Here is a 15,648-nt window from a genome sequence, read left to right on the forward strand (position 1 = left end):
GGACATCTTTTTTCAGCCATCTCTCATCGGGCAATGTGCCTGTTGTGGTCTTTGTGGTTGATTTTTTATTTGCATAAATAGGACACATTTAGTCAAATCTCAACAAAATTCCTATTACGAAATAGTTTACCATAGGCAGATGGGTTAAATATAATATCCGCAATATTTCCAAAAAATATTTTTACCAATTCTTACAGGGGTATTGCTTAATATAGATAAAATTATTTTTTATTCAATAAGTTAAAATACAGACATAAAACATTTTCGGGCTAAGCTAGCTTGTGAGTTCCGAAAAATAATAAATGTTACCTATTTGTCGGTGCGCATAATGACGAGAGGGAAAAAAAGAATAATGTATAATATAAAAAAATGTATAATATAAAGAAATAAGTGGCAACAGGACCAGAGTTGATGGATTAAAAAAGTCGGCATATGGCGGCGTATGCAACGTAAAAGCAGATTGAATTACCTTATAAAATAAATGATTTAATTTTTCTTGAAACATCCATGAATTAAATTTATAAAAAAATGTGCATCGATTATTCAACTATTAACTGAGGAAGTAAATTGAATATTTTGGGAGCAAAAATAAAGGAAAAATTTTTGAAAACGAGTTCAATTTCGCTTAAGTATCTGCATAGCATGGCGTCTAAATTCTATTTCAGATTTATGTAATTTAAGATTGAGATGGCCTCTCTTCTTTTATAAAACATTTTTAAACTTTCATACACTTACAAATGTTGAGGAATTATCTTTATATTGATTGAAAAGTGGAAATGTATGTGTGAGTGTATTTTTACTCAAAATGATACGGAGGAAAGACTTCTGTGTTACGAAAAGTATAAAAAGATTGCTGTAGTAAAAATCTCCACCCACTACAACAGTTAATGTCATAATTCAATCTAGATTGCACCAACGTAAAATAAAGTAGTTTTAAAATGGATTGGGAAATTCATTCCTGATAAAATAAAATTGCCTAATGTTGCGATTTAATTCTACACGCAAATAGTTGATATATGTTTACCAGGATAGTTTTGAGGACGCTCGCGCGCGGTAGCCCAGGTCGATAAGATACTCATCTGAAGTACCAAAGGATGTTTAGAGGTGTCGCGAGTTCGATACCCGGTTTGTCCTTGTCAGAAAACTTTCCTGACACAGGGGTACAGCAAAAACGGCGACAGGACCGCAGAAAAAATTGCTACCGCAGGGAGTCCCCATGGAGGGGTCACCGCACCAACCTCTCGATGAGTATAAAAAACATGCTGTTTTTTATACTCATCGTATGAAAAACCTACAATTAGTTGCCGTTCGGAATCAGCAATAAATTGTAGGTCACGGTCTAAAAATAAAATTAGCCCTCGTGTGTGCAGAAAATGACCGTGGTGCGACAAAAATGATCAAAAAATCATAGTTTTGAATCAAAAGAAAAAAACCTCGAATACATAAAGACATCTACTCTATTAACAACTGCGCACATATACAATCGGAGATACAACGACATGCCAAACTATGGCATTTTAGGACATCAAAATAATTGAAAATGCCAGAAGCACAAATAGCATAAATTTTGTTTTACCTACATTTAATTTTAATTTATTATTTTTAAACCAGATATTTATTGAGTTAAATTTTAGAGAATAATGAGCTTTGTTTATGTGTGGTTGTTTTCTCTATTTTTTTCAGCGATTTTTAATTCAAATATTTTAGCGAATATTGCACTTGAAAACATATATATATATATATATATATATATATATATATATACAAACATAAAATTAGAGCATCATCTTCAAAATTCTCTAATTAAAATTAAATTAATTAATTAAATTAAAATTAATTAAAATTCTCTAATTTTATAATTTCTAGTTATGAGTATAAAGCTATTCAATAGCTTATGTGTATAATGCATGTTATATATATATATATATATATATAACATGCTTTCTAATTTTTTATAACAGAATGACCAAATGAAAAGTATTTTTTATTTCAATTATTATGCAATCCATTGCAATATGAATGACATATCTGACGTTTGCACGTTATTTGGATACTCTTTCTAACTGAACGACTTTTATATAAACGAAACCAAGCGTAATTAATTCTCAAAACTGAGAAAAATCTATTTAAGGTTATCTTCAGTTTTTAAAATAATGATAACCCTTTTTGTGAAAAACTATTTCGATGACTTTAGATTAAGCTGTTTTACTATTACATATACTATTAATATGCCCCTGCCCTTATAGCTTCATCATGGAAAAACTATCAGTTCTCTTTAAATAGTTTCAATTTAAATCTATCTATCTAAAAATCTATCTCAAAGGAACCAAGTAAAATTTGACAATAGGTCATTGGATATTAACATGCAATGCGTATTAATTAATGTGGAAAAAAACACAATTCCATTGATACAAACATTTTTTATTGAACAGTTACATAACAAAACTAATGAATACAACTTTTGAAACAAGAATTAGCATTCATTTAGTACCTATTGTGAAATCTACAATTCCAAAACCATCAATGTCATCTTCAACCCCAGTACTGGAAGTTTCTTCGAAAAAGGCCAGGCAACATTTGCTATAAGGTGACGAATAGATAGGATATCCTTATTCTTTTCCTTGCTTATTGGCTTTCCTTTAGGTCATAAGGCAATCAACCTAGCCGAATGAAAGTTGTCTGATGGTCTTTCTCGTTGTTTCCTCTTAATATCTACTCGAATAAACCTGTCTTGCGAATAGCTAGTTTTCATCTGAAGGATCAATGGTTTGGTCCTCTCAAGTTTAATCGCACGAACGTGAGCTGTTGATTTTCTTTCCCTCAGTGTCCATCTTCCTATTGGTGATAGCTTTTTCAATTTCCTTGGTCTATTTGAAGTCATCCTTCTGCATTTGTGACATGACATTTTCTTTTTCTTTTTGCGACATCCTTCTATCACCTTAACGTAATCCTCCAAAGCGTATGGCTGTTGTTGGATTTCTAAGGCAGATTCTACATCATCAAAATCAAAATCATTTGGAAGGTAACTGTGCCGTGGAATGAAGTACTTCTACGTCACAGATTTCAGCATGTTTTATTCATCAAACAATGTATTCATCATAAGCAAATTTTATATGTTTCCGTTCTGACCCCACATGAAACAGACCATAAAATAAGATCTGCCACATTCCTTTCAACGTGATTGAGAATGTGATTTCACAAGCAGAAACCCACTTCTTGAGCACCTCGTCCTGCACTCCCCTTACTCAAACATAAAAGAAACTTGTTTTCTTCTTCAGAGTTGATCCGAGTATTACATAGGGGTCATTCAAGTATTACGTCAGCATCGAGGGGGGAAGGGGGTTTCGGATTTGCTGACTTTTGATGACCGGGGGGGAGGGGGTTTGAAGGTTGCTTACGTCATCAACCACCTTTTTTGAAGATATGAAATATTCTAAGCTGCTGACGAAATTTTGCTGACAAGGGGGGGGGGGGGCTCAAAAATGGCTAAAAATCTGCTGACGTAATACTTGAATGTCCCCATAGCCATATTTGTCTCTTGTACTAAATGACATTTATTGGGGGTCGAGGTGATGTTTCCTTCATGTCATGCCATAAAATTTTCAGGTGGTCGTTTTCCATTGCAGTTCTCAGGTCATCATTAATTGATCCTCTTGCTTCTGTAGCTTCTAATTGCACGTTTCTACTACTTCACTAAACACCAACTCTGGCCATATCGCTATATTGTCAATGTACTGCCATTAATGAATAGGGTTGGAAAAGAAGGCATCATCTACGGTGGTGAGCTCGTTAAGAAAATATCTTATCTACATTTTCCGTTGGTACCGTGACGGCAACCTTCACAGTGGTAGACGAGCATCCTACCACCACGCCACTCAGACGTGTAATCTTTGCACTTTTCCACTAGCAGTGAACGCACCCCAGACGTTTACACCTCCGCCTCCTTGTTGACGCTTAAGGTATCTAGTTCTTCATTCCTAATATCATGCCAATAATATTTCCAGCCATCTCTCGACCTTCCAAATTAATTTTTTTTTGCATCACTTCAAATGACATTATGCACTTGGCAGTCCATGACATATGATATTTCTCCCAACCAAGTGTTTCCTAATTATGATATTCACTAAGTTTCGGGCGAGTAAGCATTCTGCGATGGCCGATGTATTTACAATGCTGAAACACGTGATGGTCTGTTGATTTTTTTTCTCCCCAGCGCGACCCAACCCGCAATGTTAAAAGGCTTATATCCCTGGAGGGACAGAGCCTGGGCCGTGACTGGTTTGTCGGGCTGTAGATTTGGATACATTCTCGTCAGGAAAAGATGTTATTTTCCTGAAACTTGTGAAAGAGTTACTTTGCGTAGAATCACACTTTTCTGACGTTTCGTCAACACAGGAGGACGACACTTTCAGTCTTTCTGGTGCCACACAGATCTTTTAATTAATTTCAAATAATTAGAAACTACTGCTCGGGATCAGCAAATTGGCTTTGTAATCGCTGTCAAAACGACAGCTTATCCAACGCAATTCATCAATTCTGTTTGGTTATCGAGCTGTTGATTTTTTCCATCCACGCATTAAGGAGAAAAACGCAAAATTTAATTCGAGAAAGAAAACTACGCAGTTGCCAATATACAATAAAACCAGATTTTTGTCTTCCCCTCTAATCTAGCAGCGAAGATAAATTTAGGTGGCTCTATCATTTTGGGACACATTTTAGCGCAGTGAATATCCTATAATTTTCCGATAAACGTTTTTTTTCGGAAAAAAATGTTATACAAGCTAGGTAAAAGGCTGTTATATATCAGCTCTCATCAGGATAAACTTATATTTAGGGAAAAAACCGAAAAATACAGGTGGCTCTAACACATTTTGGGACACGCCTTATATCGATTATATAAGTGTATATATATATATCGTGTATATATGCTACTGTCAAGTGAGGCCAATTCGCGACGGGGTGGGCCACTTCGCGAATTAGTCAATTTGGCCAAAGCCTGAACTGCAGAAATGATTTCGGGCCAATTTCGGGCTTTGCCATAACATTATATAACATTTTTCTCTAACAGGGTTGTTAATGGATAGAATGGCTTACCCCTGGGGGTGGTAAATTCTGGCGCAATTGACGCGTTTAAAGGGAAATGCGATGAGTATGTTGGGGGGGGGGGATCCAGAGGCTGTCCATGCTTGGAGTGGGACAACCATAAATACATTATGGGCATTGTATAACGTTTTGTCATGTATATATGTTGTTTGTGATTTTTTTTATTGCATTTTTGATTGGGTTGTTGAATTTTAGTAACATATGACATCCATTCTTGTCATGGGCATCTTTTTCTCGGCCGCCTCGTTGGGCATTTTGCCTGTTGTGGCCTTGTATTTGTATATATAAGATGACGAGTCTGTTAATTAAAAGTACGTCTTCAACGGTAATATGAACGGATGCAATAGGCACTAAATGGGAAGAGATACTATAATGTTATTGAACGTTTAATCTAAGTCAGGCATGAATATAAATAGAGCTAAATTACTTACCTTATGGTCGTAAAAAAACAGCAATTTTGTAATTACTTCGAAAAATGCAAATTGGGTGCGACATCAGAAGATAGTAATGGCAATGGCTGCGATGGGAAATCTTTTTCCCGCTAATGGTGGCAACGGGAACTGAGCAACTAAGAAAATGTTTTCGTTACTTAAAATGAACATTTTCTGAGATGAGCTGATGTAAATAGAGCCCCATGAAACTCTTTACGCGAAAAAAACTTCCACTTCACTGGAAATTGTGCAATCATCACCATACCTTTGAGAAAATATCTTCGTACGCAAATGGATATCTTTATTCAAATCGTACGCGAGTTATATATCATTATTATTCCTTGAGAAACTATATTGTTCTAATCTCTAATCTATGCCTCTATGTGTTAGACCAAAATCTACTTAATTTCATTAAATAATTCATGAGATACCTCAGATGTTTTTCTTTCCTATATTTTTCTTTATGATATAAGAATATTATTCGTAGGTGAAAAGCAACAGATTCAACAGCATCGCACGTGGTATTAATATATCAGTTCCAGAAATCTTTTGCATATACTGATATCAACTTTACAGTGTTTATGAAGTCCTTTGATATTCACATTAAATCTTCATCCACATAGATATTGAGAGTTTCATCAAAAGTTAATTATATAAACGCTACATTTTAAAAGCTTCACAGCTCATGAATTATTAAATACAATGTTAGTTCTCTATCTCGGATGGGAAAAAATATACATCATATGAGAAAAAGTTTGATACAAACAAGTGGGAAATTGAAGATGTGAAGAGAAATAAAAATGTATCACAAAATATTTTTACGTTTCTTCTAGTGCATTCTGTAGATGTTGAAAAAGTAACGTATATACACTTCAGTGTATTACGAAAGGAGCAGAAAAGCAAAGGATTTCATACGATGACCATGAATTAAGGATGAAGAGCAAATAGTGCTGTTTAAAGAAGGCGAAATAAGAAAACACTGGAAAACGTATTTCCCAGAGCTACTAAATGAATAATGCATTAAGGAAATGGATGTACTTATACTAAGCGTTACTATGATAGCTCTCGCGTATTCACGGATACTCTGGGATCAGAGCATATATGACCTGCGTAGGCAGTCTAAAAAATAGTAGCGTATCATAGTAGAGGGATTAATGTTTGCACTGGGAATGCGTTTACTTTTCGTATGGGCGATGTACAAACACGGAATCAATATTGGCCAAAATGGATAAACTACTTCAAATCCTATCATACATCGATGAAATTGTTCCTATTATTTGCTATTCTGCTTAACAAACCGAACCATAAACCTTCACAACAATTGTGATGCTTTTGCGTGAACTTCATAGGAAACACTAATTATTGTTTCGAAACTGCACAGAATAAAGAATTAAACAATTTTCTCGCTAAATTTAAATGAGAATTTGAAAATGGAACAAATCAACTTATTCTCTTTGGGAAACAAGATAAGATACGCCTATTATTTCTCGTTGTGTGCTTGCATTAATCTCAGAAATAGTTCTTTGCAGTAAGTATTAGAAGTAAAAACAACAGAAAGCTGTTTCAAAATTTTACCTTGTTACGTTAAAATCTTAATCACAAGTATATCACATTCTCATTTTGCTCTTATTCGGGTTAATTACGATATTATAAAAATGAAAATGTTTCATTCATACTATGAAAGACACATCAAATGAAATAAGCTATGGGATTTATATCTTACCAACGAAACTTTCTCCTTTCGTTATGAAACATAGCATCGATAAATGGCCAAATAATAAAACATCTATTATTTGGCCATTTATCGTCATTTAATTGTAGAATTTAGTTAAGTGTTATTCCTCATGAAATATGATAATCAATTTTTTTTCTTGTGACTTTTATAAACTAGATTAAACCATAAAAGTGTGTTGTGTTCTTTTTAATATGGTTGAAACTTCTTAATTTTTCACTACTGCAGAATTATTTCATTAAGTTTGCCTTGTTTATTAAGCAACTGTTTGTCAATGAATTTTAATGATTTTTTCTGACTTCATCAGTTACTACGTCAAAATGATCAGGTCGATGTATTTTTGAATTATTTTATTTTTTTCTCTCTTAATTTTGCGTTTGCATCTTTTCTATGGGTCAATATGACCCGACAAAGAAATTTTTTTCAAGGCCTTGAAAGTCCTCTTTCTACATTGATTTGAGGGTGAAAATCTTTTATTGAGATTAGTGCGTCACGCAAAATTACTTCTAACATCATTGAAGCACAGAGTTCTCAATGAGTGTTCCGCGGAAGCCAAGGGATTCATAAGACTTCATTAGCGGTTCACCGAGAAATAGAAATGGACAACAGGAGAAAATATTTCTAAATAGATCTCTAAACCATGTTCTAGTTTCATAGGTGCCTTCTCATACATTCTCCTACATTTTTGATACTCTCTAGACCACGAATTCCATTTGAGAGTTTATTGAGAGTCCATTGAGAGAATTCTGTTTATTATGATTTTAAGCGAAAACGTTTAGTAAGGCCCTTCTACATAATATCAGGGAATTACAGAAAATAATCCGGCTAGTGAACATTGATTATTGCTCTAACAGTATTTTTGAATTAAATTCAATTGAATAATAGGAAGGTGACCTATTACTTCTTCTCTTATTCATTTGCACATGGTTTCTGAACTAACATGATTTTTTATTACTAAACCACTAACAAGCTTTTTCTTTCTTTCTATGTTATGAAATAATGGTAGTAATTCATGTTCTCTCAATAATAATTTTTTTTATTCAAATCGAAGCTCTCCCCGATGTAAAAAAGAAAAAAAATTGAAAGAATCAGCTGCCATAGAAGCATGTCTGAACTATAGAAGATCATACAAGCAGTGAGGCAAATAATGTTTCTAATACTAATTTGTACAATAAAGATGAAAGGAATTAGGTTGTCAAGCTAGAATCTCAATTCTTGCTTGATATATCTACTTTGCGGAGAATCAAATGATAAAATAATGACATAATAGTTATAGTTTTCAGCAACATGTCTCTTGAAATCATCAAGTAGCTGCTTTGATAAAATTGCCTTGGAATGAGGCAGCGATGGGATCCGTTGCAACTCTAAATATTTGGTGGTAAAATGGAGAGGAACACTTTCTTAGATTGTAATAACCCTTGTCAAAATTGTACAGCGGACGAACAATTAGTTAAATCATAGTTTCCCAAAAAAAACATTTTATTCCATCGCCTCCTTTACCAGAAAAAATGTCTCTCATCGCCCCAACTCAAATCAACCCATAGGATCCCATGTTGAATCCGTAGCTTCTATCACCCTCCCCCCCCCGCCCCCGGACCATGCCATCGCTCACCGAGGGCGATATTGCCCAATTTGGGAAACATTGAGTTACATGAAGATGTTGGTGTATTCGAAATTGCTAAATAGGCCTAGGGTATAAAACTATGAACAATTTGCATAGCCTAAATATCCTTGAGGCGGGACCCTGCATAGTAATTATATGTGTGAAAACTTGAAAACAAAAGATTCATCCTTTCGCCTTCGAGCCTATAAACCCCACTCCCACCTCTAATTTGGTGGGAAGGGGGCATGAAATCCAGTGCATGCTATAGTCAGAGATCAATATAACGTCACCCTTGGAGACCGAATAAAAATGAATTCATAAGCGGCGTGACTTACAAGTAAAACCTCGTCATTCTATTTATACAGAAAGAACTGGCCTTTAAAAAAGTGACCTTATAAGCGGAGTGACTTTGAAATTGGTTGACGTTATACCGAGTTCTTAGTGTATGATGTTTCGGTCCTGAAAAAAAAAAGTAATAAAAGCAGTAGTTAGTACACAAAAAAAAGCTATCTCTTTAATTGCAATTAATTAACGCAATTGAAAGTAACATTTTAATGACTAAATTGAAAAAATTATAGATTTATGTATAATTGCTTCAAAAAAGTTTGATGTTATAGATTTTTTTTTCAAAAATTAATAAGCATTAAATTGAAAACAAACGAGTCGGGACGTGTCATATTGACCCGAACGTTACAACTGAAGGGTAAATCGAACATTACAGCAGGGCTAAGATGGAAAATCACTATAACAAATAGAATTATTGCCAAGGGAAAAATATATTTGAGCTAGTGTCATCGGTACGGCCATAAGTTTAAACGCAAAAGTACGTCTTTTAAAACTCGTTAGCGTGCAGTTCTGTTGTTGATAGTAACTAAAACTGAAGAAGAGTGTTCATATAGACAGGGGTATTGTGAGGTTTGTTTAAATTAGACTTCTCCTGAGACACATGGTGTGAAAGGATTTTGTTGAAAGTGTGCCTTAAGTCTGGCACCCAAACGTATAGATACTAGTAGAGTATCATTAGACTTGCCTCAGTGATTGTATTCGCATATAGCATCGGCTTTTATCTGGATCCCGAACTATTTCCGAAACATGTAAACCACTCACAGTCCGAGGTTGTGAGCGGTTCTATCTATCTATCCGAAACATCTCCTAAAAATGTGTTAATTTATTTCTGCACAAAGTGATATTGTGCTCTGTCTTTTGTAAGTTGTGTTCGTTTTCTCTTCTGAAGTTACTTGGTACCCGAAGTTTTGGCTTCCCCGCACTAAAAAATTTCGATGCCAAGGAAAAATTTACTTTGACTTGTATGGATAATACCTTGAAATATCTCTCCTATATAAACCTTCGATAACTAAATTTTAACATAAAAAAATTCCCGTCCTATAGAAGAATAGTGGACTTGCAATCGTTAATATTCATCTCAGCCAGTTTTACAAAAGCGCAACTTACGGAGCACAGCCGAGAATTAACAAGCGAACTTCAATCGGAGCTTTCAAAATAGCTGTCGTTTGGTATATTGACCATGACACGCAACTTTCCCTTAATATGAGTGATCCGCATACATCTTTACGGGATGGAAGAACGCACAATACTAAGAATTTGATCCTTGATACTTAAGAGAACTGAATATTCATTCGTTTGTCTCAGAACGATAGCATACTCGGGTGACAGTGTGCGGACTATCGGTGTTCAGCACATTTGGCGTAGATGTGGAAGAATAGTGGCTTACTGGGAGTGCAGATGCCGTCATGTTTAATTTATGAACCGTGGCTGGTGTTAAGTGATTTAACTACCTGGAAGTTGTCTTTCTAACATTTGCAAACAGCGTGTATGTCGAATAATTGTTATTCGGCAGAATACTTGCTGTATAATAAATGCTCTTAAAATGCCCTTGGCTTCATTCCACTTTCTCTCTCACTGTCTGTCTCTTGTCTTCCAGGTTCCATTCATCACTTTCCATAAGGGCTAGAGGGTTAAGCTCAGACGAATATATTTTAAGTAACGTTACCTCTGACTTGGTGGTACTTTCCAATTGCTAAGATGAACATGACATGCTCTGTTTGTCCAACTCTTGTTTTACACAGAAATTACCGAAAATGAATTTTTCCCAACCCAACTGTATTTTATCACGACTTCAGAAATATATATTAATTAGTATGCGCGACAGACAAAATAAAATAAAATTAAACAAAATAAATTAAAAAAAAAAAAAAAAAAAAAACTAAACACGATTGCTTCTCAAGATCGTAAAGTCAACATATCGATCATAGGAACTTCTTTATAGCACTTGCCTAGTTCGTAGTAAGTATACATGCTCCACCTTCTCTTTCTTCCTTGACTTGTTGAGGATCCGTGAACAAGCTCATTGAAGAAGTCTTTTGAGACGTTGAAAAGAGACAATCAAGATGATGGTATATACAGAGTGCGTAGCCAATTGATCGAACCGGGAACCGTTGATTCTAGAGGCATACTTCCAGTTAGAAAGAACATCCAAATAACATGTGGACCTAAGATAGGTCATTCATATTTCAAGGGATTGTATAGTTATTGAAGTAAAAAAAAACTTTTTATACGAACACCCCCGTGCTCAAAAACGAATTAGAAAGTTGTTGCCCTGTCTCTCCCAAGACCAACTAAATAAATTCTGCATTTCTGAGTGCGATATTCACTGAGATATTTGAATTCAAAGCAACATATACTAAAGGGAAATGATTTCCCCCTCATTCACGCTGTTTTTTTTTTCTATTTTTCTTTATTTTGAATGCAAAATATCTCAGCAAATATTACACTTAGATACGTGGAATTTTCTTTGCTGTCCTCAGGAGAGACAGGGCAACAAATTTCTCCTTGGGTTGTTGAGCACACGGTGTTCGTATGAAAAGTTAAATTTTTAATTTAATAACTACACACCCCCTTGCAATACGAATGATTTATCTGAGGTCCACACGTTATTTAGATACTTTTTTAATTGGAGGGGGGGGGTGCGGTAGCCCTGGTCGATAAGCTATTCGCCCAAAGTACTAAGGGATGTTTAGAGGTGTTACGAGTTCGATACCCGGGTTCCATCCTCGTCAGAAAATTTCCTGACAGGGGTACAACAGAAACGTTGACATATGACCGAAGAAAAAGATTGCAACCACAGGGAGTCCCTCACCGAGGGGTTAGTGCACCAACCTTTCGGTGAGTATAAAAAAGGCTGCCGTTCGGAATCGGAGATAAATAGTAGGTCCCGGTCTAATTAGCTCTCTTGTGCAGAAAATGATTGTATTGCGACAAAAATGATTAAATGATCTAATTGGATCTATGCTTCTAGGATTAACGTTCGCTAGTAATTTGAGCTCGAGGAATTAGCTATGCACCCTGTATACAGGTATTTGAATACATTGAAAGCACGGATAAATTTGATTTGCTATTTAAATATCTGGAAATTAGGTATCGGGTGAAAATATCGAATCATATAGCTAATGGTGGAATTTCTTTCAAATTACTTTGAAAATGGCACGAGAATGCTTTGAATATGTCGAGTTTTCATGCTATGTGTTTACCTCATGCATTATGGATAAAATTCCGAAGAGATGAGATAGTCACCATTTCCTGAGACATGTATGCATTATAATATACTTTTTATAAAACAAATATTCCACAAGCTAATTATCTTCATTGCTAATTGGGTTGCCATCGGCGTCACGAATTTCCTAATGCGACGAATTTTCTTTAAATACGTAAATTGATGACACGTGTGAGTAGCTTGCATAATGCACGTTGAATACAGTGTCAATACTGCTAATTATGCCAAGGGTTCCGGGATAATCTGAACAACAATAATAATTAATTTCCTCGGTTTTAACTGATTTTTTTCTGAAAGAACAATTTAGTTTTGATTTTTTAAAATAAAACACATATGTGGTAATACTCAGTTTGTCAAAATACAAAGTGGGAGAAAAGCCTTAGACACATTTTAAAAATTAATAAAAAGTCAACCAATTGGTATAAAAAAATTCCAGTTTGCAGAAAAATAATTATCTAGACGTCGACTTTTATTTATTTATTTTTAAATAGAAAAGAATCACAATTTCACTTAAAGGTAACACATAAACTGCGACACAAACACTCAATTAATATAGGATAGCAAAGTCGCGCATAATAAGGAAGGCAAGGTCGTGTATTCAGTGGCGTACACGTCCTTTTCCAAAAATTGCAACACCCCAGAAATTAACGAGAGTAGTTCATGAAATGCTCAAGCTAAAAAGCCCAAATTAAAGGTATGGTTGTAATTTGCATTTTCATCTTCTAAAAAGTTCTTCTTGAGCATATCGGGGGCAAACGAAGTGGTGGCATAAAGTAGATTGAATGTGCGTCGTAAGATGTTGAATTACTATCTCCTCTTTGTTTCAAAAAATTAGAACATCTGACTTGAAACGGATTATGACATGGATATTTTCATGCAAATTTACATCAACTTGATCGAATATGTGATGTATGTCTTTTCTGGTTTCGTATGTGAATCTAGAATAATTCAATTTTCACATAACGGGTAGAAAAACGGGATATTTCTGCAAACGCACAATTACGTGTGTATTTGCTTGAACAGTATGGGAAAACGCATGTTGATATCGTACGAATACATTGTACTGTGACCATCTTTGGCCTTGCCCATAAATTTTATGCATCAAGACATAGAATTTATGAGTCTCTGGCACAGATCTAAATCGAACCTCAGTCATGAATCCCATATTCGCTATTATAGAGCTGATAGCAGCTGGTTTGCAATTGATCAGTTTCTTTTTTAGTTCGACACCACAATGTCTTGATGAGATCAGCATCACATCCTGTCATCAGATATCACGAAACCACCGAAATATCGATGATGTTTGACGAACATTGACGAATTCTTGACACGATTTGTGTTTCCCATCTTCAAAAAAAGTGTTCAGCTGCTGAAACTAAAAAATAAAGGCCAATGGATCAGACGACTTCTCTATATGGAGGTGTACATTAGGCTCTCTAACTTAACTTCTGGAATCAAAATATGAAAATCCTAATGTAGACCTCCATCCAAAGAAATTTTCTGATCCACTGGTCTCTCTATTTTTTCATTCCAGCAGCTGAAGACTTGTTTTAAGATGAAAAACGCAGATCGTATCAAAAGAATTCGACAATGCCCATCCAACATCATTGACACTTCAGTGATTTCGTGCTATCTGGTCATTGTACTTGATACTGATCTTATCACGAGGTTGTGGAGCCGAGCTAAAAATATCATCAATTGCAAACCAGCTGCAATCGGTTCTACAATAACGAAGATGGATTCATGAATGAGGTTCGATCCAGATCTGTGCCGGAGACTCATAAATAAATTGTCTTGATGCATAAAATCTATGGGCAAGGCCAAAGATGGTCACAGTACAATGTATCCGTACGATATCAGCATGCGTTTTCCCATACTGTTCAAGCAAATACACACGTAGTTGTGCGTTTGCAAAAATATTCAGTTTTTCTACCCGTTATGTGAAAATTTAACTATTCTAGATTCACATACATTACCAGAAAAGACATACAACACATATTTGATCAAGTTGATGCAAATTTGCATGGAAATTATTCAGGTCATAATCCCCTTTAAGTGAGATGTTCTAGTTTTTTGAAACAAAAAAGAAAAATAAGTATTTTGGTATTTCAAAGACAAATTCAATCTACTATATGCAATTTTTTTGCTAACGATATACTCAATAAGAACATTTTAGATGATAAAAATGCAAATTATATACAGGGTGATTATAAAAAAACCATCCCGACGTATGAGCCCCTAACTATCATACCATTCACAGAAACTGAATGAAATTTTGGCATAAGGTATTTTGAGGCATGCGCTCAAGAATGATATGGAAAACAACAGTGTCACTCTAACAGTTACGGTTACAGTGAGAAAATTTCGAAAATATCAAACGGCAACACCAAGTTTTTTGTATTGGAATGTGATCTCCATTGTGAAAAACCCTAAATAGCGTTCGAACGGCAACTGTAGTATGAAAATCACCGGCGGTAGATAGGCTAAAATTGAGGACAACCAATAAAGACAGAGAAGCAGCATAAAATAAAGCATTTTATTGTGTTTCACAAATTCTCCACATGACCTTGTGGAGGACTAATCAGGCCGAAGAACTAATCAGGGATCTCAGCCGAAGAAACGGTGTGACGAATGAAACGGACATTAATGCTCTGGTGCACGGCAAAGTCCTTTTTACTTCTTCCTTGCCTAGCTCCGGGGATTTTCGTGCTACAGGTGCCATTCCAACGCTATTTAGTGTTTTTCAGTATGGAGATCGCATTCCAATAGAAAAAACTTGGTGTTGCCATTTGATATTTTCGAAATTTTCTCACTGTAACCGTAACTGTTAGAGCGACACTGTTGTTTTCCATATCATTCTTGAGCGCATACCTCAAAATACCTTATGCCAAAATTTCATTCAGTTTCTGTGAATGGTATGATAGTTAGGGGCCCATATGTCGGGATAGTTTTTTTATAATCACCCCGTATATATCTTGAATGTCTGGGGCGTTCTAATGTTTTTGAAAAGGACGTGCAAAAAGTATCCACTTGCCCGGATTGCAAGAGGACCTGAGTTCGATTCCTGGCGTAGATGGATTTTCTTCCCGTGTCCATTTCGGCGAAATTTCCAGAGAGGTTCTGCTTCCTTGACTATGTAATTAATGTTTATTACGATTTGCGTTACGTAAAAATTATATGGGAACCCTTTTTGACTCGGGCTACGTAT

This window comes from Pholcus phalangioides, unplaced genomic scaffold, assembly GCF_987345545.1.
Source record: "Pholcus phalangioides strain wild (caught in Gottingen) unplaced genomic scaffold, Ppha-v1.0 ptg000007l_1, whole genome shotgun sequence".
In the NCBI taxonomy this organism is placed as follows: Eukaryota; Metazoa; Arthropoda; class Arachnida; order Araneae; family Pholcidae; genus Pholcus; species Pholcus phalangioides.